Raw genomic sequence first — 22,747 nt, forward strand, 5'->3', positions numbered from 1 at the left:
CGACCATTCTCCTGTCAGTTAGTCTGGTATCCTCAACTCAAGCATTTACTGTTTAAAAACAGTAACAACAACCACCAAAATATTTTTTAAAAGTTTGTTTTTGAATGAACAAATTAACTCCTAGATTTAAAAAATATAGAAATGCATCCCATAAATCATTAAAGCTTTTTTTTTAAAAAAAGATTCTTTACTATGACCCAGACACTGTATTAAGCAATGGGGTAGATACAAGATAATTGGTTTGGATACAGTCCCTGTCTCACATAAGGCTCACAATCTTAATCCCCATTTTACAGATCATTGGAACTGAAGCACAGAGAATTTAAGTGACTTGCCCAAGGTCACACAGCAGGCAAGTCGCGGATTAGAACCCATGTCCAGTGACTCCTCGGCCAAAGCTCTTCCAGTAGGCCATGCTGCTTCTAAACCTTATAATAATAAGAATAATAATAATGAAAGTGCTTACCATGTGCCCAGCACTGTTCTAAGCACTGGGGGAGATACAGGGTAATCAGGTTGTCCCACGTGAGGCTCACAGTTAATCCCCATTTTACAGATGAGGGAACTGAGCCACAGAAAAGTTAAGTGGCTTGCCCACAGTCACACAGCTGACAAGTGGCAGAGCCAGGAGTCGAACTCATGACCTCTGACTCCGAAGCCCAGGCTCTCTTCCACTGAACCACCCTGCTTCCCCGATAATATGAGAAGCCTGCTTTCTTACTACCTGGTGAAAGATTCAAAATGGAATATGCAGTGACTCAGAATACATAAATCAAAGGGACAACAGCTACATATAGTAAAAAGCCAAATTCACTGCATTATGGAGAAATATGAACACTGAAATTCTTGTTATCCTGTTAGACCTCCATAATCAAGATAAGTTTAATAAATGGTGGGATTTAGGGAGTTTGGTTTGAGTCAGAATAAGTGTCATTCATTAAGGAGCTCAAATTTCTAAGTGAGGTATTAATAATAATGTTGGTATTTGTTAAGCGCTTACTATGTGCCGAGCACTGTTCTAAGCGCTGGGGTAGACATAGGGGAATCAGGTTGTCCCACGTGGGGCTCACAGTCTTAATCCCCATTTTACAGATGAGGGAACTGAGGCACGGAGAAGTTAAGTGACTTGCCCACAGTCACACAGCCGACAAGTGGCAGAGCTGGGATTCGAACTCATGAGCCCTGACTCCAAAGCCCGTGCTCTTTCCACTGAGCCACGCTGTATTAGAATTGACAAATGACTGCGTGTCATATTACAGAGAATGGACCATAGCCGAGATGAGATTCAAGCTATGGAGGCTCCTAAGGGCAGTAGAGTCCGAAGTTGACCCTCTTGTGCCTCAGCTGAAATTTGCAGGGCCTTGCCTTGCCTCTGGGAGCTTTCTCCCCTCCCCAACAACTCCAGAGCTATTTTTAACCCCTCCGTGGTACAGGAAGGAATTAAGTTCAGGGATCATTTTTGGAGTGGACTCCTTCTGGGTAATCAATGGTTGTGGCAAGCTCCTTTGAGGATACTGGTCTCTGATGGTATGAGGAACGAGAGGGAGGAGAGTTTGAAGGCTAGTGCCTTTGATTAAATCAGCCCCTGATTGCAGTCTAAGGGACCTGTGTCCATTGTGAAGCTTCTGCCCCCGCTTAGACTGTAAGCTCCTTGAAGAAAGAGATTGTGCCTAAATGCTTAGTACAGTGGTCTGCATACAGTAGATGCTCAATAAACATTATTTACTCATAGCAGTCTAGACCACTGCCCTAGGCTCAACACAATGCTCCTATTTACCATGAAGGTAGGGGTGTAGATTTGGAAAAGGGAAGGATCCCAAGTCAACAGTGGAATTCCTGGTGTGGAGTCACCACATGAGCAGCAGTGTTAGAGAGTTAGAAGTTAATCCTCAATTAGAAACACACCTCAGGGTCCCAGCTAGAGACTGCGGAGACCACCCAGGTAGACAGACTTGGCAAACCTCTGGCCTAAAATGAGCCTTGACGGCATTTATATCCTGGATCTTACCTGGGAATAAGTGAAATAGTATAGTTAGGGAGAACTCAACTCTTTTTTCAGGTTATTAGGGTATCTGTAATGCAAAACATTACTAGTCTAATATGTGAGTGAGATAAGTAATTTGGGTGTCTGTTCAAAGGCCTAACAGGCTCAGAAAGCAGTTACCAAATAACTTCACAACTTCATAATATCCATAAGATATATTTAGCACTTAGAACTGTGCAAGTGTTGACACATAGTAAGTGCTTAACAAATACCATAAAAAAAAAACAAACAAGTAGGTAGGTGGAGACAAAGAGTATCACCCCTTCTTTGCACTGAGGCATTATCCCTGAGGCATTATCCCTGAGGTGAGGATGGGTGGGAGGATCTGTGATTATTACACCACTGTCCATCTTTAATTACAAACTCCTGTACAACCGCTTCTACTCTTATTTTACCACCCCCACCAAAATCCCTTGTTTTAAAACTCCAGATATCTGAAGCTTCATATACGTAGCCTAACTTTTCAAACACGGCTAGAAAAAAAAAATGAAGTCAGGTACTTTTAGGATGAATTACTGTGAACTACCATGAGGAAAAGCTTTCTCATTTCTCATTTCAGTACAGCTAGCCTCCATTCCCACTAGGATAAAAAGGCTGAGTGAAATGAAAACTACCCTGAAAAAATTTACACAAACTGATGAGAATTATCAGAATATTTAAGTTTGGTTTGCAAAGAAGCTAATATTTTAATATTCTTAGAAAACTATGCTTTTGCTTAACTAATGGCATACTTGACCAAACGTATGACATCAGTGACTCACTGGTTAAAATGTTCTCTTACCTTCATTGTAGTTTAGTCGAATAAAAACAGATTTGAAATTTAGACGATGATATGCCGCACTGAAGGACTGTCAGATCCCTGTAAAGGTTGGGGAGACAATTTCAATTGGTTTCTGAAATGTTAGAACTGCTGCTAAAATATTACATTTCTGGAATTTTGAAGGTCTCTGCTCATCAGTAGGTCAGGAATATTGTGTTAGCCTTTCTAATTCTTTATTTCTCTCTCCTTCTTGCCCCTCCCCAGTAATCTTATCCGTACTGGAAAGGTCTACTTAGAGGTGAAATCATGGTGCAAATTTCAAGTCCTTTGGGCACTTGACCTCCGTGTTAAGGCTGTCAATGAGAGCTCCAATTAGTGTCAATTGTAATACTAATTTCGGTGATGTGGTTGTTTAATCCATGCAAATGTAACTGGCCCAATGAATATGACAGCAGAGGACATAAACTCATTCTTGTTGGGTGAATCTGTAGGCAGCTGGAGATTTCATGGGAAGAAGGGCACACCGTAGTAACGGAACCATGCAAAGTTAAGCAACATTTTAGTGTCTTCATTAATGCCTGAACATGGGTGTCAATGGGTTCATGGAATCCTAATGAAAGCCTCCCTTGGAAGGTTTCTTCCAGGTCTTGGAAGCAGGGACATCAGCCTACTGAAGGTAACTGAGTATCACAGAATGTCTCTGGGCATTCAATATATTTTGCCGTTGATTTTCTGATCTTCTGAAAATGGTGTACTTGATCTAAAATTGTTCAGAGAGAAATGAAGCCAAGCCTTTGTGTCTAGACGCTAAATCAAAATCATCTGCTGGGACACATCCTATTTAAAAGTTCTAATATTGCAAAGCATAATGGCCTAAATGTGTCTTTAAATCCCTGCCTTTTCCTCAAAGCTAAGGATATTACCTTGTTTCCCAAATGAGAGTGTGTGAGAATCCTGAGGCTCCCATTCCAATATCCACTCTTTAATGTAGTTCTCAATCATTTAAAAACTTGATTTTTTTCCCCCTTGACTTATTCTAACCTCATAGACACCTACTAGTGGAACAGTAGAATGATGAAGAGACCTGATATAAATGATTGCTCAAGAGGGTAGGCCCTTTCAAATGGACCTACTAAGGATAGTACCACCCAGAGCTACAGTTCCAGTTTTCACATAGGAGTCGAGGGAGCAGGATACATTCTAGGTATTATGCTAAATTAAGAAAAGGGTGCTGGTGATGTCATTAGGCTGGGAGTTGGCTAGAGGGCAGAGATAGAAACTGGAAGTTGTGGCACCTCTCACTCTCCATAAAGCAGACAGAGCAGATTTTACAGGTGGGTGAAACTGGAAGTTGCCTCTAGCCACCAATCTTTTCTTTAAGGTATTTGTCATGCACTTACTATGTGCCAGGCACTGTTCTAATAACAATAATAATAATAATGATGATGGTATTTGTTAAGTACTTACTATGTGCCAAGCACTGTTCTAAGTGCTGAATAATAATGGTATTTGTTAAGAGTTTACTATGTGCCAGGCACTCTACTAAGCACTGGAGTGGATACAAGCAAATTGAGTTGGACACAGTCCCTGTTCCATGTGGGACTCACTGCCTAATCCCCATTTTACAGATGAGATAAACTATGCATCAGGGTAGATACAGTGTAATCAGATTGTATACAGTCCATTACCCACATGGGGCTCACAGTCTTAATACCCATTTTATAGATGAGGTAACTGACACTCAAAGAAACTAAACAGCTTGCCCAAGATCCCACAGCAGATAAGTGAGAAGCCAGGATTAGAAGCCAGGTCCTCCTGACTCCCAGGTCTGTGCTTTATCTCATGCTGTTTCTCTGGGAGGACCATCTCTCCCCTTGCTGGGGAGGATGTGTGATGGCCTCAGGAAGCCAGCATTTCACAACCCTACTCCTTATAACATGGTCTAGTGGAAAGACGTTGTTGCGAGCAAGGACTGTGCCTGTTTATTGTTATAATGTACTTTCCAAAGTGCTTAGTACAGCGCTTTGCACACCTCAAGTGCTCAATAAATACGATTGAATGAATGAAAGAATGAAAGAGCACACTGGGTATCAGGAGGGCTGGGTTCTATTCTCAATCTGCCTACTGCCTGCTTCATGACCTCGGTCAAGTTACTTAACTTCTCTCTGAGCCTTGCTTTATCACCTGTAAAATGGGTATTAAATATGAACTCTCCCACAGACCTCCTCCTTACATTGTCAGCTCCATATTGGAGAGGGACTATGCCTGATCTAATTGTATTATACATACTCATTCGTTCAGTCATATTTATTGAGCGCTTACAGTGCACAGAGCACTCTACTTAGCACTTGGAAAGTGCAATTCGGCAACAGAGACAATCCCTACCCAACAACGGGCTCTCAGTCTAGAAGGGGGAGAGAGGCAACAAAACAAAACAAGTAGACAGGCATCAATATCAAAATAAATATTCATTCATTCATTCAATAGTATTTATTGAGCGGTTACTATGTGCAGAGCACTGTACTAAGCGCTTGGAATGAACAAGTCAGCAACAGATAGAGACAGTCCCTGCCATTTGACGGGCTTACGGTCTAATCGGGGGAGACGGACAGACAAGAACAATGGCAATAAATAGAGTCAAGGGGAAGAACATCTCGTAAAAACAATGGCAACTAAATAGAATCGAGGCGATGTACATTTCATTAACAAAATAAATAGGGTAATGAAAATATATACAGTTGAGCAGACGAGTACAGTGCTGAGGGGATGGGAAGGGAGAGGGGGAGGAGCAGAGGGAAATGGAGGGATAAGAAGGTTAAGCTGCGGAGAGGTGAAGGGGGTGGTGGTAGAGGGAGTAGAGGGAGAAGGGGAGCTCAGTCTGGGAAGGCCTCTTGGAGGAGGTGAGTTTTAAGTAGGGTTTGAAGAGGGGAAGAGAATTAGTTTGGCGGAGGTGAGGAGGGAGCACGTTCCAGGACCGCGGGAGGACATGGCCCAGGGGTCGACGGTGGGATAGGCGAGATCGAGGGACGGTGAGGAGGCGGGCGGCAGAGGAGCAGAGCGTGATGGGGTGGGCAGTAGAAAGAGAGAAGGGAGGAGAGGTAGGACGGGGCAAGGTGATGTAGAGCCTTGAAGCCTAGAGTGAGGAGTTTTTGTTTGGAGTGGAGGTTGATAGGCAACCACTGGAGGTGTTTAAGAAGGGGAGTGACATGCCCAGATCGTTTCTGCAGGAAGATGAGCCGGGCAGCGGAGTGAAGAATAGACTGGAGCGGGGCGAGAGAGGAGGAAGGGAGATCAGAGAGAAGGCTGGAGTCTACACAGGCAGGATTGAAAGGAGATTTAGCCAGTGTGATGCCCCACAGTTCCATTTTCGGGGTGTCAGGGGAGTCCAGCGTAAGCAGCAGGTCAGTCAGTCAACCATATTTATTGAGCACTTACTATGTTCAGAGAGCACTGTACTAAACACTTGGGAGAATACAACAATAAACAGGCATATTCCAAGAGCTAGCACAGTGCTAGGCACAGATTAAGTGCTTAAGAAATACTGCAATTATTATTAAATCACTCAGACTGAACATAGAATATTGTTGGACTGCAGAATAATTGGATCTGAGACTATTCTCCATCAACATGCACTCCTTTGGAGAACTCATTTACTCCCAAGGCTCCAACTACTATCTCTATATGGATGATTCCCACATCTACATCTCCAACCCTGATCTCTCTCCTCTGCGGTCTCACATTTCCTCCTGCCTTTACGACATCTCTACTTGGATGTCCCACGGACACAAACTTATCAACATGTCCAAAACAGAACTCAGCTTCCCCACCCAAACACTGTCCTCCTGACTTTCTTGTCATGTGGACAGAATCCCATCCTTCTTATCTCACAAGCCTGTGATCTCTCTCATTCAACTCACATATTCAATCTGTCACTAAATTCTGTTGGTTCACGCTTCACAATATCACTAAAATCGTTCCTCTGCTCTCCATCCAAACTGCAACCAAGTTAATCTAAGCACTTCTCCTAACCTGCCTTGATTACGGCACCAGCCTCCTTGCTGACCTCACTGCCTCCTGTCTCTCCCCACTCCAGTCCATACTTCACTCTGTTGCCTGGATCATTTTTCTACAAAAATGTTCAGGACATGTCACTCCACTACTCAAAAAACGCCAGTGGTTGCATATCCACCTTCTCACCAAACAGAAACTTCATACCATCAGATTTAAAACACTCCATCAGCTTGCTGGCTCCGAACTTACCTTGCTGCTTTCCTACTACAAGCCAGCCCACACACTTCACACCTCTAATGCCAATGCATTCACTGTACATTGATGTCAGCTATTTTGTCCATCTCGTTTATATTCTGCTTCTTGCCTGGATGCCCTCCCTCTTAATATTTGACAGATAATCACTCTCCCCAGCTTCAAAGCTTTATTTAAGGCACATATCCTCCAAGAGGCTTTTCCCAATTAGGCACTGATTTCCTCTTTTTCCACTCCCTTCTACAATGCATTTGCATTTTGGATTTACACTTTTTTAATGTCCCCGCCCCCCACCCCCACCCCCACCCCGGCTCAGCCCTATAGCATTTATATACAAATCCATAATTTATTTATATTAAAGTCTGTCTCTTCTAAACTTTAAGATCAGTGTGGGCGGGGAACATGCCTACCAACTTTATGTCATACTCTCCCAAGTACTCAGTATAATAATGATAGTATTTGTTAAGCACTTACTATGTGTGAAGCACTGTTCTAAGCACTGGGAGGGATACAAAGGTGATCAGGTTGTCCCATGTGGGGCTCACAGTCTTCATCCCCATTTTACGGATGAGGTAACTGAGGCACAGAGAAGTGAAGCGACTTGCCCAAAGTCACATGGCTGACAAATGGCAGAGCTGGGATCCCCTCACACAAGTGCTCTGTAAATAAGATTGATTGATGGTTTGATCTAGGGAGGGCAAAGTATGGGAGTGAACTATGACATATACAGGGAGTCTTCATTTCCAAACCCAACTATGGACATAAAAATAATTATTAGTATCATATCCCAGTTAAACTATTATCATTATTTTGGCATTTGCTTAGAGCTTACTATGTATCAAGCACTGCACCAAGCACTGGGGCAGATTTAAGATAATGAGATCAGTCACAGTTTCCTCACTGAGGTCACTAAGCAGGAGGGGAATCAGGCTTCTAACCCTATTTTACAGATGAGGAAACTGAAGCACAGAGAAGTTAAGTGACTTGCTCATGGTCACAGAGCAGACAAGTGGCAGATCAGGATTAGAATCCAGGTCCTCTGATGACCAATCTTATGCTCCTTCAACTAGACCATGCTGATTATCAAGCATAGAATACTGGTTGTCCCAAAAGATTATCAAAATTCTAGTACCGGTCATGACTATAGGACTTCACTTAAGGTCTTCTTAGGCACCAACCAACCGTATTTGTTGAGTGCTTACTGTGTGCAGAGTACTGTACTAAGCACTTGCTAGAGTACAACAACAAAACAGACACATTCCCTGCCCACAGAGGGTTCACAGTCTAGAGAGCGGAGATAGATGTTGATATAAATAAATCATGGTTATGTACATAAGTGCTGTGGGACTGGAGGGGGGAGATAATTAAAGGGAGAAAGTCAGGGCAATGAAGAAGGTAGAAGGAAAAAAAGGAAAGAGAGCTTAGTCAGGGAAGGCCTCTTGGAGGAGATGTGCCTTCAGTAAGTCCTTGAAGGGGGGAGAGTAATTGTCAGATTTGAAGAGGGAGGGTGTTCCAGGTCCGAGGAAGGACAAGGGTGAGAGGTTGGCAGCCAGATAGGTAAGATGGAGGTACAGTGAGTAGGTTGGCATTAGAGGAGTGAAGTGTGCGGCCTGAGGTAAAAGAGCAGCAAGGTGAGATAGGAGGGGGCAAGGTGATTGAGCTTGAATTTCTAATGAGTTATCCAAAAACTGCAGAAAGGTGCATTTTATTTTATTCTCCACTTAGTTGGATAAGAAGCCATCCAAGTTGTCACCTGTTAGGTTGTACAACTGAAATGTAACCAGATTCAAATCTGTGACTAGGCAGACATGCAGAAATAAGAATTCAATGAGGCCAGTAGAGACTTAGCTGAACAGATCCCCATTGCCAAAAAGGAACCATAATCCCGTATTCTCCGTACACACTATTGAAAGTGTATCCTTAACATAGTTGACAACAAAAACACTTTACCTGTTTAAGTTGCAAAGCAGAGGAACATCAAGGTCACCCGCTCCTTTTGAGGGAAAAAAACTTTATAAAATATGGATAAAGTGTCAATCAAAACTGGTTTTACTGTATCTGCTATGGTAATGTGAGTCATATTGCCTTTTTATTTTTAAACACAACTAGATCTGGTGGTTTGGCAGTAGTGTTTTTACAAAGACAGCGCCTTCAAACTCATTTCATAGCAAGAGTGGAAATCCTGCCAGGTAAAAAAAAAAAAAAAAAAAACATGTTATTGAAAACCTTTCTCCCCTTATAGGCCCATTTTGACAGGAAATCTTTGAGAGGCAGCAGCAATGAAGTGCCCAGAGATTTCATCTGTCTTCTTTAGCTTCAGGAAATGCTGAGCACAAGGCTCCCTATTAGGCAAAATACAAGAAGTACCAAATCCCCTTAACAATCATCTTCGGCCTACTCTTAGGTTGACAGCTTTCTGTGTCCTAGTCTGTCAAACAGGACCTGTAACAGAGAATCATATTACTGGGACCAGTGTGAAAGTTTTTGACAGTACTTTACCAAAATATTATATTGTCAGTGTTTGCAAGTTAGCTAGCACAATAAATATTGCATGGTAACATCAAAATAAAATATACCATAGCAGGCAGACATTAATTTCCAGCATTTTTACTTCTGCCTTGTGGTTTTGACATAAAAATTCTGTATGAGGTTATTGTTTTTTCTCCCTTTTTCTGTCATTTTCTGTGATTGGTTGAAATTGAGCAATCATTAGCTGCTGGATAATAGGAGCATTTTTTTTTCTTTTTTTGACAAATGCCAAATCTAAATTTTAAATAATTCTTTCAGTAATCAAAATGCCAGTGTGTGGTAATTCTACAGGTGCCTAAACAGATGTCCTTTAAAAATACTTAGATAAAATAAGTAAAGATCACAGTGAAATATTTTGAAGACTGTTTGAAAGCAAGGCCACAGCTGGAGCAGGGCGTGTTAAAATTATTTTAAACACAGCTATAAGGACGATCTAGGAAAACTGGAGAACGGGGACTACTTACCCCAAGGTGCAAAGGGGATAATTTTGGCTTCACTTCTCATAAGCTATTGGGAGGAGACCTGCTCCTCTGCTAGTAGTTGGAAAGCCCTAGCTCCTGGGGAAGGGGTTGACTTCCCCTGAAGACAGCATGAAGAGGAAATCAGGTTGTTGAAACTTCCTATGCTGCAGTAATGAATGTTCATTCATTCATTCAATCGTATTTATGGAGCACTTACTGTGTGCAGAGCACTGTACTAAACACTTGAAAAGTATAATTCGGCAACAGATAAGAGATAATGCCTACCCAACAACAGGCTCGCAGTCTAGAACGGAGAGCCAGACAACAAAACAAAACAAGTAGGCAGGCATAACTACCATCAAAATAAATAGAACCATAGATAAATGCACATCATTAATAAAAGAAATAGAGCAATAAATATGCCCAAATATATATAAGTGCTAAGGGGAGGGGAAGGGGGTAGACCAGAGGGAGGGAGTAGGGGCAATGAGGAGGGGAAGAGGGGCAGAGGAAAAGGGAGGACTCAGTCTTGGAGGGCGTCCTGGAGGAGATGAGCTCTTAGTAGGGCTTTGAAGAGGGGAAGAGAGCTAGTTTGGTTGATGTGAGGAGGGAGGCTATTCCAGGTCAGAAGTAGGATGTGGGCCAGTGGTCGACGGCAGGACAGGCAGGACAGGCGGGAACGAGGCACATTCAGGAGGTTAGCGGCAGAGAAGCGGAGTGTATGGGCTGAGCTGTAGGAGGAGAGAAGGGAGGTGAGGTAGGAGGGGGCAAGGTGATGGAGAGCTTTGCAGCCATCTTTGAAGAATGTTGGATGGTCAGGTCCTGGTTGATACCTCACTATAATAATTTAATGTGGTAAAGTATTTCTCTCTGCTGAAGATATACACGGCTTAAATAAGATGCTAGAAAAACTTCATCAGAGGGTTATTTAGAACTAAATCCTCTTCTCAGCCATTTCCCCAAGCATCCACATGGTGAAACATTTGGTATCTGGTTTCTGGTAATCCAAAGTCCAAACTTGGCCTTGTGCAGCTCTGAACCTCAGTGGTTTAAGCTATCATCCTGTAAACCTCAAGTTTGGTATTTTCCATTGCTATTTCTTTTCACTTGTGGTACTGATTAAATCCCAACTTTGGTCACTATCTTGTTTATCTGGTTTGGCCTTGATCACTGAGGCCTTCACAGAATTCTCCACTGGTTCCTGCCTGGAATTTCCAAGTCCATATCTTCCTTAGATAGTTCTAAATGCAGATGGGTTAATTTTGATCTTGTCTTAGGGTTATACATCTAAGTAGCCTCAGTCTCAATCTCTTGAAGTGAAAGCTACGGACTGTAATAAAATGTACTTCAAATTCTCTCTCATAGGCATTTTTATCTGTACTTATTTTTGTTGGATTTTTAATTTTGTATGACCATGAATAACGATTAAGAACAAATTTCTTATACAGCATCTCATGACAAGAAAATACATTAGAAATCCAAACATATACCTGAAAATGCAAAAAATGTCAGTAAATGATTTTCACCAAAAAAGTATGTACACTTCATAACGTGCCAGTTTCAGTTCTATGGGTTATCAATACTAGCAATGAATCACTTTGATAGATATCAAAATTCAATCAAAATTTACAATCCATTTCAAGTGAGTAACTAGGATACAGATGGAGAGGAAGAAAAATCAACCATGCTTTCAAAAATGTTGGTTCAGATTTGAGATATCTGATTTGAGAGTGCATTTTGTTGTAGGGAATGAGGAGGTTTAGGAAGGGATTGCGTGGTCATAGAAAATCCCAACCTATGACATAAATCTTGGCTTCTCTCTCCCTGTAGTTTACTTTCGAGATCCATATTCTTTTTGTTTATTGTTAAGCACTTTTTGTCACACACTGTTCTAAACATTGGGAAAGAGCCATATAACAAAAGCATTATTGTACATATGATGGAAAATGAACAATGTTAAACTAGACAATGAGACTGGAAACTATGAAAATCTCTAAGACAAATTGAAAACAGATATTTAGGCAACAATACAACACATGTCCAACACATGTTCAACAATTTATTTTAGTCTTCATTTAGCACTGGCATGCTTTAGATCGTTTAGATCTGAAACTCTTCAAAGCTGATTACTTGTTTCTACTCCAGAGTTTAGAACAGTGCTTGGCACAGAGTAAAGCACTTAAGTATCATAATTTAGATCAGAGACTCTTCAAAGCATTGTAATAGTGTTTTAGCCTTTTAAAGAGTACCTGATCACAATAAATTCTACCCACGCCTTCTGTCTTAATGGAAATGCCATAACAGCAAAGTGAGATAACATGAGGAAGCAGTTGATATATAACTTCAAGGCAGTGATGCTGTTTTTATGGATTATGAATGGACATCCTTGAACCCTCACTTAACTACAAATCCCAGAATTTCATAAGAACAATTAGGAATGTAAGTGCACGGAGCCACAGTGAAAGAGTAAGTGCTTAGAACCAGCAAGTTCTGAAACTTAGGTCATGCTAGCTCAGGCCCTGGGATTTTGCCCTGAAGAGGAATATCAGGACAGCACTGGAGTGAAAGTAATTGTGGATGGTAGGTACTGGAATGAATGAATGTGACATGGGGACCGTAAAATAATAAAGTATTTCGTTACTATGTGTCAAGCAGTGTCCTAAGTGCAGGGGTAGATACAAGTTAATCAGGTAAGACAAGGTCTCTGCCCCACATGGGTCTAAGTAGGAGGGGAATCAGATATTGAATCCTCACTTTGCAAAAGAGAAAACTGAGGCACAGAGAAGGTAAGTGATGTGCAGGATGTGACACAGGCAGGCAGGCAAGTGGCAAAGCCGAGAAGAGAAACCAGGTCCTCTGACTCTCAGATTCATGTTTTTTTCCATTAGGCCATACTGTTCCTTAATCTGACCCAATTACATTGTATCTGCCCCAACACATAGTACAGTGAGCCCTTAAGAAATACCACAATTATTATTTTTACCCAAATTTGTCAGTTAGGATTTTCAAGTAGGTCTTCCCTGATTAGACTGTGAGCCCATCAGTGGGCAGGGATTGTCTCTATCTGTTGCCGAATTGTACATTGCAAGTGCTTAGTTCAGTGCTCTGCACATAGTAAGCACTCAGTAAATACTATTGAATGAATGAAAGTAGACATGATTAGGGTGCCAAAGATATTATGGTGAGGGCAGTCAGAGGACACTTATCTTCTCTGTGCTCAGTTTTCTCATATATGAAATGGGGAATTGCCTCATATTCAGACTTTAAGCCCCATATAGGACAGAGACTGTCTGACCTGATTATGTTAAATCCACCATTTTTTCATTTAGTACACAGCGAAGCACATAGCAAGTGTTTAAAATTGTGAAAATTATTGGTGCTGACATTGGGTTTAACTGGAGTGAAAAATATAATTTTCTTTAAGGAATTTCATTTTGGATAATACATGTTTACTCTATATAGTTTGAGCAATTATTTCCTGCTTAAGTTTTATCTATTTGTCTTTGGATCATGAGGTGTGCGTAGTGGCCTAGTGGAAGGAAAATGGTCCCGGTAGTCAGAGAACTGGGTTCTAATCCCAGCTCTGCAACTTGGCTGCTATGTGACCTTGGGCAAGTCACTAAATTTCTCATCTGTAAAATGGGGATTTAATACCTGTTTAGACTGAGTCCCATGTGGTTCAGGAACTGTGATAGACCTGATTTTTTTTTTTATCTTTTCCAGCACTTAGTATGGTGTTTGGCACATAGTATATGCTTAACAAATACCACTATTATTACTATTATTTATATTGTGTAGCTTTGATAGCCATTTTCAACCAAGATTGTGAACAGGGAAAGATTCAGAGTCAACCTTTAGTAATGAAACATTTTTTTTTGTTTCAATAAGTTCAAGGAATCAACTTTTTTTATAATTTCCATTACTATGTGCACCCATAGAAGTACATTCTTGAGTCTATCTACACCAGCCAAAATATGCACTATTGGTAGAAAACCCACATTAGGAAGCTTTAAAGCCCTATATCTGGCTGAAAGGGCAATAAAAAATAGATCTGAAGGATGCTTCTAACTGAAAAAGCAAGGGTGGGTAGCACTTTGAACACATAGCTTTGGACTGGTGGTGGGTAATAAAGTTGCTCTTTCAAATAGCCTAATTGAGCTGTGTATAAGCCCAGCTGGAGGAGAAATTGCTAAGGGAGAGGAGAAAAGGGTGAAGGGAAGAAGAGGAAAGAGGAAAGAAGGGAGAGAGAGAGAGAGAGAGAGAGAGCGATAGAGGAGGGAGAAATAAAAGATGAGGGTTTGCTTCTCCCTTTATGCACTCAGGGGTCACATTTAGCAAGTGTTATTCTGGATATGCAAGAAAGTGTGTGATATGAAAATGGCTTGGAATTAATTCTGTAATGTAAACAAAGAAATGATACAAATTCAATATTGCTAATTAAAAATTTGACAAATTGTATCTGCTGCACAAATAAAACTTCCAGGCCTGTGTTCTTATATTCAAAGATAAGATTGAAAACAGATAGACCATTACATCTGCACTCTAGGGAATAAACCACATTAAACTACATTTTTAACTGTGAACTAAATGGATACTGGAAGTGATTCCAGGGAGTTTAAAAATTTACATAAGTTATATTCTTTCTTTGAAAATAATTAAATATTTTGTTTTAAAAATAATGCATATTTTCTCTCAAGATTGATTCTTACAGATTTGCTATAATTTCTATAAATACTTGTAAATTTGCTATTAAAAATTATTTTCTACATAGGTCATAAATTGGTTGGGTTCAAATATCTATTATGTATTTCCTCTTAAATACAATTGGACTTAGTGCTTCTAAGTATGTGATGAAAATTCAATTAATTATGATGAAAGATAGAAGAAGGAACTACCCCAAAGCAAGGGTCAGGGGATTAGATTTCATTTTACTTTATCATTAATATCATTATTCTTATTAATTATAATAATTATAATTGTATCATTAATGATGTTAATTAGAATAACCTGTTTATATTGTATCTACCCCAGCACTTGGCAAATAGTAAGCACTTCATTGTTATTACCAGTATTATTAGTTAATAACTGTCAAGTGCTTACTATTTTCTGGGCACTAGGTTAACAGCTAGGGTAGATTCAGTATAAGTAGATTAGACACAGTCCCTGTCCCACATAGGACTAAGAGTCTTAAACCTAACCTGTTCTAAACAAACTACTCATTTTTCAGTCCAAATATGTACTGTGGCCTAGTGGGAGGAGCACGGGCCTTAGAGTCAGAGGAGCTGGAATTGCTTGCTGCATGACCTTGGGCAAGTCACTTAATTTATCTCTGCCTCAGTTTCCTCAACTGTAAAAGGGGATTAAATACCTGTTCTCCCTCCTATTTAGACTGTGAGCCCCATGCAGGACAGGGACACTGCCTTACCTAATTAACTTGTACTTAACCTGGGCCTTAAAACAGTGTTTGGAATATGGTTTAGCACGTAACAAATACCACAAAAATCCTTTCTACCCCTTGTCTTTCATATCACTATAGATACCACCACCATCAATTCTGCCTCAAAAGCCTCTAATCTTGGCATAATCCTCAACTCATCACTTTCATTCAGCCATACATTCAATCTGTCACCAAATCCTGTCTTGTAGACACTCAATATTTACTGAGTGCTTACTATGTGCAGAGCACTGTAATAAGTGCTTAGGAGAGTACAATATAACAGTATGACACGTTCCCTGCCTACAACGATCTTACAGTCTAGAGGGGGAGACAGGCCTTGATATAAATGAATAAATTACAGATATGAACATGAGTGCTGTGGGGCTGAGGGTGGGGTGAGTAAAGTGCACAAAATTCAAGTACAAGGGTGATGAAGAAGGAAATTGAGGGCCTAGTTAGGGAAAGCCTCTTGGAGGAGATGTGCCTTCAATAAATCTTTCAAGATGGAGAGAGTTATAGTCTGTTGACTATGAAGAGGGACACCATTCCAGGCCAGAGGCAAGTTGTGGGTGAAAGGCCGGTGACGCAATAGATGAGATCTAGGTACAGTGAATAGGTTGGCATTAGAGGTGTGAAGTGTGTGGGCTGGCTTGTAGTCAGATATCAGAGAGGTAAGGTAGGAGGAGTTTCTAAAGGTGATGGAACTAGTTTCTATTTGATATGGAAATGGATGGGCAACCATTGGAGGTTCTTGAGGAGTAGGAAAGGTGGATTGAACTTTTTATGTAGAAAAATGATCTGGGCCAGAGAGTAAAGTGTGAAGTGGAGTGCAGAGAAGCAAGAGACATGGAGGTCAGCAAGGATACTGATGTAGTAGTCAAGACGGGATAGGCTAACTGCATGGATTAACATAGTAACAGTTTGGATGGAGAGGAAGAAGTGGATTTTAGGAATGCTTTGAAAGTTGAACTGACAAGATTTGGTGACATTGAATATGCGAGTTGGGTGAGCAAGATGAATTGAGGATAATTCATTCATACAATAGTATTTATTGAGCGCTTACTATGTGCAGAGCACTGTACTAAGTGCTTGGAATATACAAGTCGACAACAGATAGAGACAGTCCCTGCCCTTTGACTGGCTTACAGTCTAATCAGGGGAGACAAGCAGACAAGAACAGTGGCAATAAATAGAGTCGAGGGGAAGAACATCTCATAAAAGCAATGGCAAATAAATAGAATCAGGATAATGTACATCTCATTAAACAAAATAAGTAGGGTGATGAAGATATATACAGTTGAGCGGACAAGTACAGTGCTGAGGGGGTAGGACGGGAGAGGGGGAGGAGGAGAGGGAAAGGGGGGAGAAGAGGGTTTAGCTGCGGAGAGGTGGGGGGGTAGAGGGAGCAGAGGGAAAAAGGGGGGAGCTCAGTCTGGGAAGGTCTCTTGGAGGAGGTGAGCTTTAAGTAGGGATTTGAAGAGGGGAAGAGAATTAGATTGATGGAGGTGAGGAGGGAGGGCATTCCAGGACCTCAGGAAGACATGGCCCAGGGGTCGGCGGATAGATGAGACCGAGGGACGGTGAGGAGGTGGGTGGCAGAGGAGAGGAGCGTGAGGGGTGGGCAGTAGAAAGAGAGAAGGGAGGAGAGGTAGGAAGGGGCAAGGTGATAGACAGCCTTGAAGCCTAGAGTGAGGAGTTTTTGTTTGGAGCGGAGGTTGACAGGCAACCACTGGAGGTGTTTAAGAAGGGGAGTGACATGCTCAGATCATTTCTGCAGGAAGATGAGCCAGGCAGCGGAGTGAAGAATAGACTGGAGCGGGGCGAGAGAGGAGGAAGGGAGGTCAGAGAGAAGGCTGACACAGTAGTCTAGCCGGGATATAACGAGAGCCTGTAGCAGTAAGGTAGCCATTTGGGTGGAGAGGAAAGGGCGGATCTTGGCGATATTGTAAAGGTGAGACCAGCAGGTCTTGGTAATGGATTGGATGTGTGGGGTGAACGAGAGAGACGAGTCAAAGATGACACCGAGGTTGCAGGCCTGAGAGACGGGAGAGATGGTCGTACCATCCACGGTGATAGGGAAGTCTGGGAAAGGACCGGGCTTGGGAGGGAAGTTGAGGAGCTCGATCTTGCTCATGTTGAGTTTTAGGTGGCAGGCAGACATCCAGGTGGAGAGGTCCTGGAGGCAGGAGGAGATGAGAGCCTGAAGGGAGGGGGAGAGGACGGGGCAGAGATGTAGATCTGCATGTCATCTGCGTAGAGACTATTCTTTATTGATTCTATTTAGTTGCCATTCTATTTAGTTGCCATTGTTTTTACGAGATGTTCTTCCCCTTGACTCTATTTATTGCCATTGTTCTTGTCTGTCCGTCTCCCCCGATTAGACTGTAAACCCGTCAAACGGCAGGGACTGTCTCTATCTGTTGCCGACTTGTTCATTCCAAGAGCTTAGTACAGTGCTCTGCACATAGTAAGCGCTCAATAAATACTATTGAATGAATGAATGAGTAGAGATGGTAGTCAAAGCCGTGAGAGCGAATGAGTTCACCAAGGGAGTGAGTGTAACTGGAGAACAGAAGAGGGCCAAGAACTGACCTTTGAGGAACTCCAATAGTTAAAGGATGGGAGGGGGAGGCGCTCGCGAAGGAGACCGAGAATGACCGGCCAGAGAGATAAGAGGAGAACCAGGAAAGGACCGAGTCCATGAAGCCAAGGTGAGATAAGGTGAAGAGGAGGAGGGGATGGTCGACAGTGTCAAAGGCAGCTGAGAGGTCAAGGAGGATTAGAATGGCGTAGGAGCCATTGGCTTTGGCAAGAAGGAGGTCATGTGTGACCTTAGAGAGAGCAGTCTCGGTAGAGTGGAGGGGACGGAAGCCAGATTGGAGGGGGTCCAGGAGAGAATAGGAGTTAAGGAATTCTAAGGAGTGAGTGTAGACGACTTGTTCTAGGATTTTGGAAAGGAAGGGTAGTAGGGAGATAGGGCGATAACTGCAAGAGGAAGTGGGGTCTAGAGAGGGTTTTTTTAGGATGGGGGAGACATGGGCATGTTTGAAGGCAGAGGGGAAGGAGCCATTGGAGATTGAGTGGCTTGTGAGACAGGGAGGATGGCAGTGCTGTCTACAGTGACAGGAAAGTCACGGGGAGGTTAGGGTTTGGGTAGCACTGTACTTGTCTGCTCAACTGTCAGGAATTCTGTTTTTGGACATGTTAATTTTGAGGGGTCAGTGAGACAACCAAGTAGAGATGTCCTGAAGGCCAGGCGAAAAGTGAGACTGCAGAGAAGGAGATATTCATACAAAATTCTCCATTTTAGCTTTCCACATTTATAACTTATATGGAACATTTTGCTACACACAGTCCAAGAGTTAGAAATCAGCTGCCAGTTCTCCTTAAATGGCAGTCATCTATTTCCAGGGATTTTTATCCAAAATCAAACATGAGGTGTAGTTTTTGCCATCCTGCTGAAATGGGACTAAATTAATTACAAGCCCTAACTGTGCCTGAAGTTTCTTCCACCACAAACCACTGGTGGCAATCAGAAACTATATAGAAAAACCGACATTAAGCATATTTTCCAAAAAAGCAAATATCATATTTCTTAATATACGTTATGACGAGGGCTCATTTTTTTTTTAACTGAATAACAGGTATTTACAGTTAGTGGGGAACAATTCTGCTGAAAAGCATTAAGGTTGAGGTCACCCTGACAGGGATTATTTTTCTTTTTTCTGTAAGAGTGTATCCTTGGCTGTGCTTGACTGGTTCAGGAATTTGCCTGATAGACAACTATCTGAGATTCCTGATTTTTTTTTTACTCTTTATTTTCACATCCAACTTCTAGCCTGAAAATATCCCTCTTCATATCCAACAGAAATAATGATAATGACAGTGATAATGATAACAATTAGTATTTGTTAAGTGCCTTCTTTGTCGAAGACTATACTAAGCACTGAGGTAGAAACAAAGTAATCACAGCCCCTATCCCACCAGGGACACACAGCCCCTATCCCACCAGGGACTCACAGCCTAAGGGGAAGTGAGAATATGTATTGGATCATGTTGTAACTTGCCCAGGTCATATAGCAGGCAAGTGGCAGAACCAGGATTAGGACCCAGCACTTAGAACACTGCTCTTCTTCCTATCTGTATTTATTTTTGCATTGCAAAAATCCACCTTTTCCTCTTCACCCGAACTCCCACCATGCTGATCCAAGCACTTATCCTATCCCGCCTGAGCTACTGCACCTGGCTCCTTGCTGATCTCCCAACCTCCTGTGTCTCCCCACTCCATTCCATACTTCACTGTGCAGCACAAATCAGTTTTTAACAAAAACTTTCAGTTCACATCTCCCTATTTCTCAAGAACCTCCAATGGCTGCTCTCCACCTCTGCAACAAAAAAAACATTCTTACCATTGGCTTTAAAGAACTCGTTCAGCTTGCCCCATCCTACCTCACCTCACTACTCTACTACAGCCTAGCCCACACACTCCACTCTGTTAGCACCCACTATCCCATTTATCTTGCCTCTGACTCCTTTCCCAGGTCCTCCCCCTAGCCTGGAATCCCTTTCCCTCCATAGATGCCAGACCAAAATCCTCTCTATATTCAAAGCACTACTAAGGTCACATCTTCTTCAAGAGGCCTTCCCCATTTAAGCCCTCTTTTCCCCATCTCACTCTGCCTTTTGCTTTATCTATGCACTTTCATTTGATATTCACCCCACTCCCAACCCCACAGCACTGATATATATATATCTTTACATTTTATTTTATAAATTACTTATTTATTCATATTATTGTCCTGCTCCAAACTGTAAGCTCATTATGGGCAGGTAACATTTCTACTAGTTCTGTTGTACTCTCCCAAGCACTTAGTACAGTGCTCTGCACATAGTAAGATCTCAAAAAATACAACTGATTGATTGCTTAGTATTTCTCCACCAGATTGTGAGCTCCTGAATAGTAAAAGTTATTGTAGTAGGAGCAGCTGATTGACTTAAAGCCCACAGTTCATTATATCAGGTGCTTGGGAGGTAGAGAATCACAAAATGCCATAGTTCCTGTATAAAAGGCACTTCAACTCTAATGGGAGAGGCAAGCATAGAAATATTTACAACTACCGTGATTAAAAAAAAAAATGTGTGGGCATAATGAACAGAGTGCATGACAGAGTGCTAAGAAGCATGTAAATACGTTCAGTGAAAAAGGCAGTGATCATATGTTCTAATATCCCCAGGCATTTAGGACTGGGCTCTGTACTTCCACCCAGCCTACCTCTGAGATCCCACTAGCAAATCAGTGTGACCTAGTGGAAAGAGCACCAGCCTTGAAGTCCAGAAGGCCTGGGTTCTAATCCCAGATTCACCACTTAGCTGTGGTTTGACCTTGGACAAGTCACTTAACTTCTCTGTGCTTCAGGTACTCTTCTGTAAAATGGAGACTAAATTCCTCTCCCTCAGATGTAGATGGTGAGCCCCCCATGTGTCCAACCTGATTACCTTGTATCCACCCCAGCTCTTAGAACGGTACTTAATAAATAGCAAATGCTTATCGAATATCATTATTATTCTTATGAGTTCCCACCTCACTCAAAGTGGATGATCCAGAAGCTGTTGGACCTCATGCTGTAAGCCTGCCTGAATTCCAGGAGAGCAAGAGAAATGGGACACTAGGCAGAGAAGTGATGGAGATGGGAGGTGGAAAACCGTAGGAGTTGGAAAACTCTGAGATGCAGTTTGTCACTGCTGCCATGTGACTGACAAAATTATTGATGGGGGCTTAAAGGTGAGGCTACTTGGGATTGTCTCTCTCAATTCTGTTATTAAACTATCCCACCTAAGTGATCTGCCCAAAATAAGCACTCCATAAATACCGTTGATGATGGTGACCATGACAATAACAACAAAAAAATCCCAGTTCTGTCAGTCAACCTTTGCTCCCCTTATGGGCAGGGAACAACTAAACCTTCTCTTTGTACTGTGCTCTCCTAAGCACTTAGCACAGTGCTTGGCAAATGGTAAGTGGTCAATAAATACTGTCAATTAACTTTGGGCAAAAAGTGCAATTTGGTCTGTTCATATTTGGAGACCAAAAGTATTTAAAAACTGAACACAAAACTTTTCAAAAAAAGCAAGACTGATGGAAGGTCGGAAAAATTCCATAAATTATTTTTTAATGACCCTAGTGGTATTCGACAAGAGAGTCCATTAACAGTAGTGGGTTTCTTGGCAATTGCTCGTTGTTCAAGTTCATAATGGTAGGATTCGGCACTACCATCGGTAGTAAAGTGTGTCAATTGGAAGTCCCTGCATTAGCCTATTGGTGACTGACCTCTTCCTAAACTACAAGACTTATCTGAGCCACTTGGGACAATAGCTGGGTCTGGTGCAAGACCGAGTGGCATGATAAACCTGAAATGCTCAGGGTCCATCAGTAGCATTCTGAATGAGTAGTGGGGAGAAAATAGATGAATGAAAAACGCTCAGACGGTGGGCCAATGCTGTACCACTCTCTAATGTTTGCAGGGGACTCACATATGCCCTCAGCTCTGGAACTGCTACGTTTAAGTTGCTGCTTAGTTTTATTCATTCATTCAATAGTATTTATTGAGCATTTACTATGTGCAGAACACTGTATTAAGCGCTTGGAATGTACAATTCGGCAACAGTTTAGCTTCTCCTAATCAGGTTCAGATAATGAGAATCCTGTTTCCTAAACCCTATTAGACCCATCAGATAGGTTGGTCACCAAAGACACTCAAAGATGCCAAACACAGAGATGCATGAAGACCCACATGTTACATGGGACATGTGGTTTAATATAATGACATCAGAAATGCCATTTTGCAGTAAAACAGTGAGTTGGCCCACGGCTAGAGAATACAACCCACCACACTTTGGTTCCAGAGCCCCTATTAAGCCCTATGGACCACGGGTGCTGCTTCTGAGCCTTGGAACTCAACAATAGAAGCTACCCAAGAGGGAAACTGGGCACTGAAAATAAAAATAATGGAAAAAAGGCACCTAGTTCAGCATTTATACCAGAAGGGGATGGAATGGCTGAAAAATGGACTGCCTGGTATAAAACTGGATAACTGGCCACTCTTTAAACATCAGACAAATTTCTCATCCTTTATAACATCCTTTATATATGGGGCCCAATGGCCTCATTCACCTAATGTAGTACCTGTAATTTCATTTTATAAATATATTTTCTAAATGTATTTGCTTCTCTTTTTGAAAGTCAGTGCAAATAA

The sequence above is a fragment of the Ornithorhynchus anatinus genome, chromosome 4, assembly GCF_004115215.2.
Source record: "Ornithorhynchus anatinus isolate Pmale09 chromosome 4, mOrnAna1.pri.v4, whole genome shotgun sequence".
Classification (NCBI taxonomy): domain Eukaryota; kingdom Metazoa; phylum Chordata; class Mammalia; order Monotremata; family Ornithorhynchidae; genus Ornithorhynchus; species Ornithorhynchus anatinus.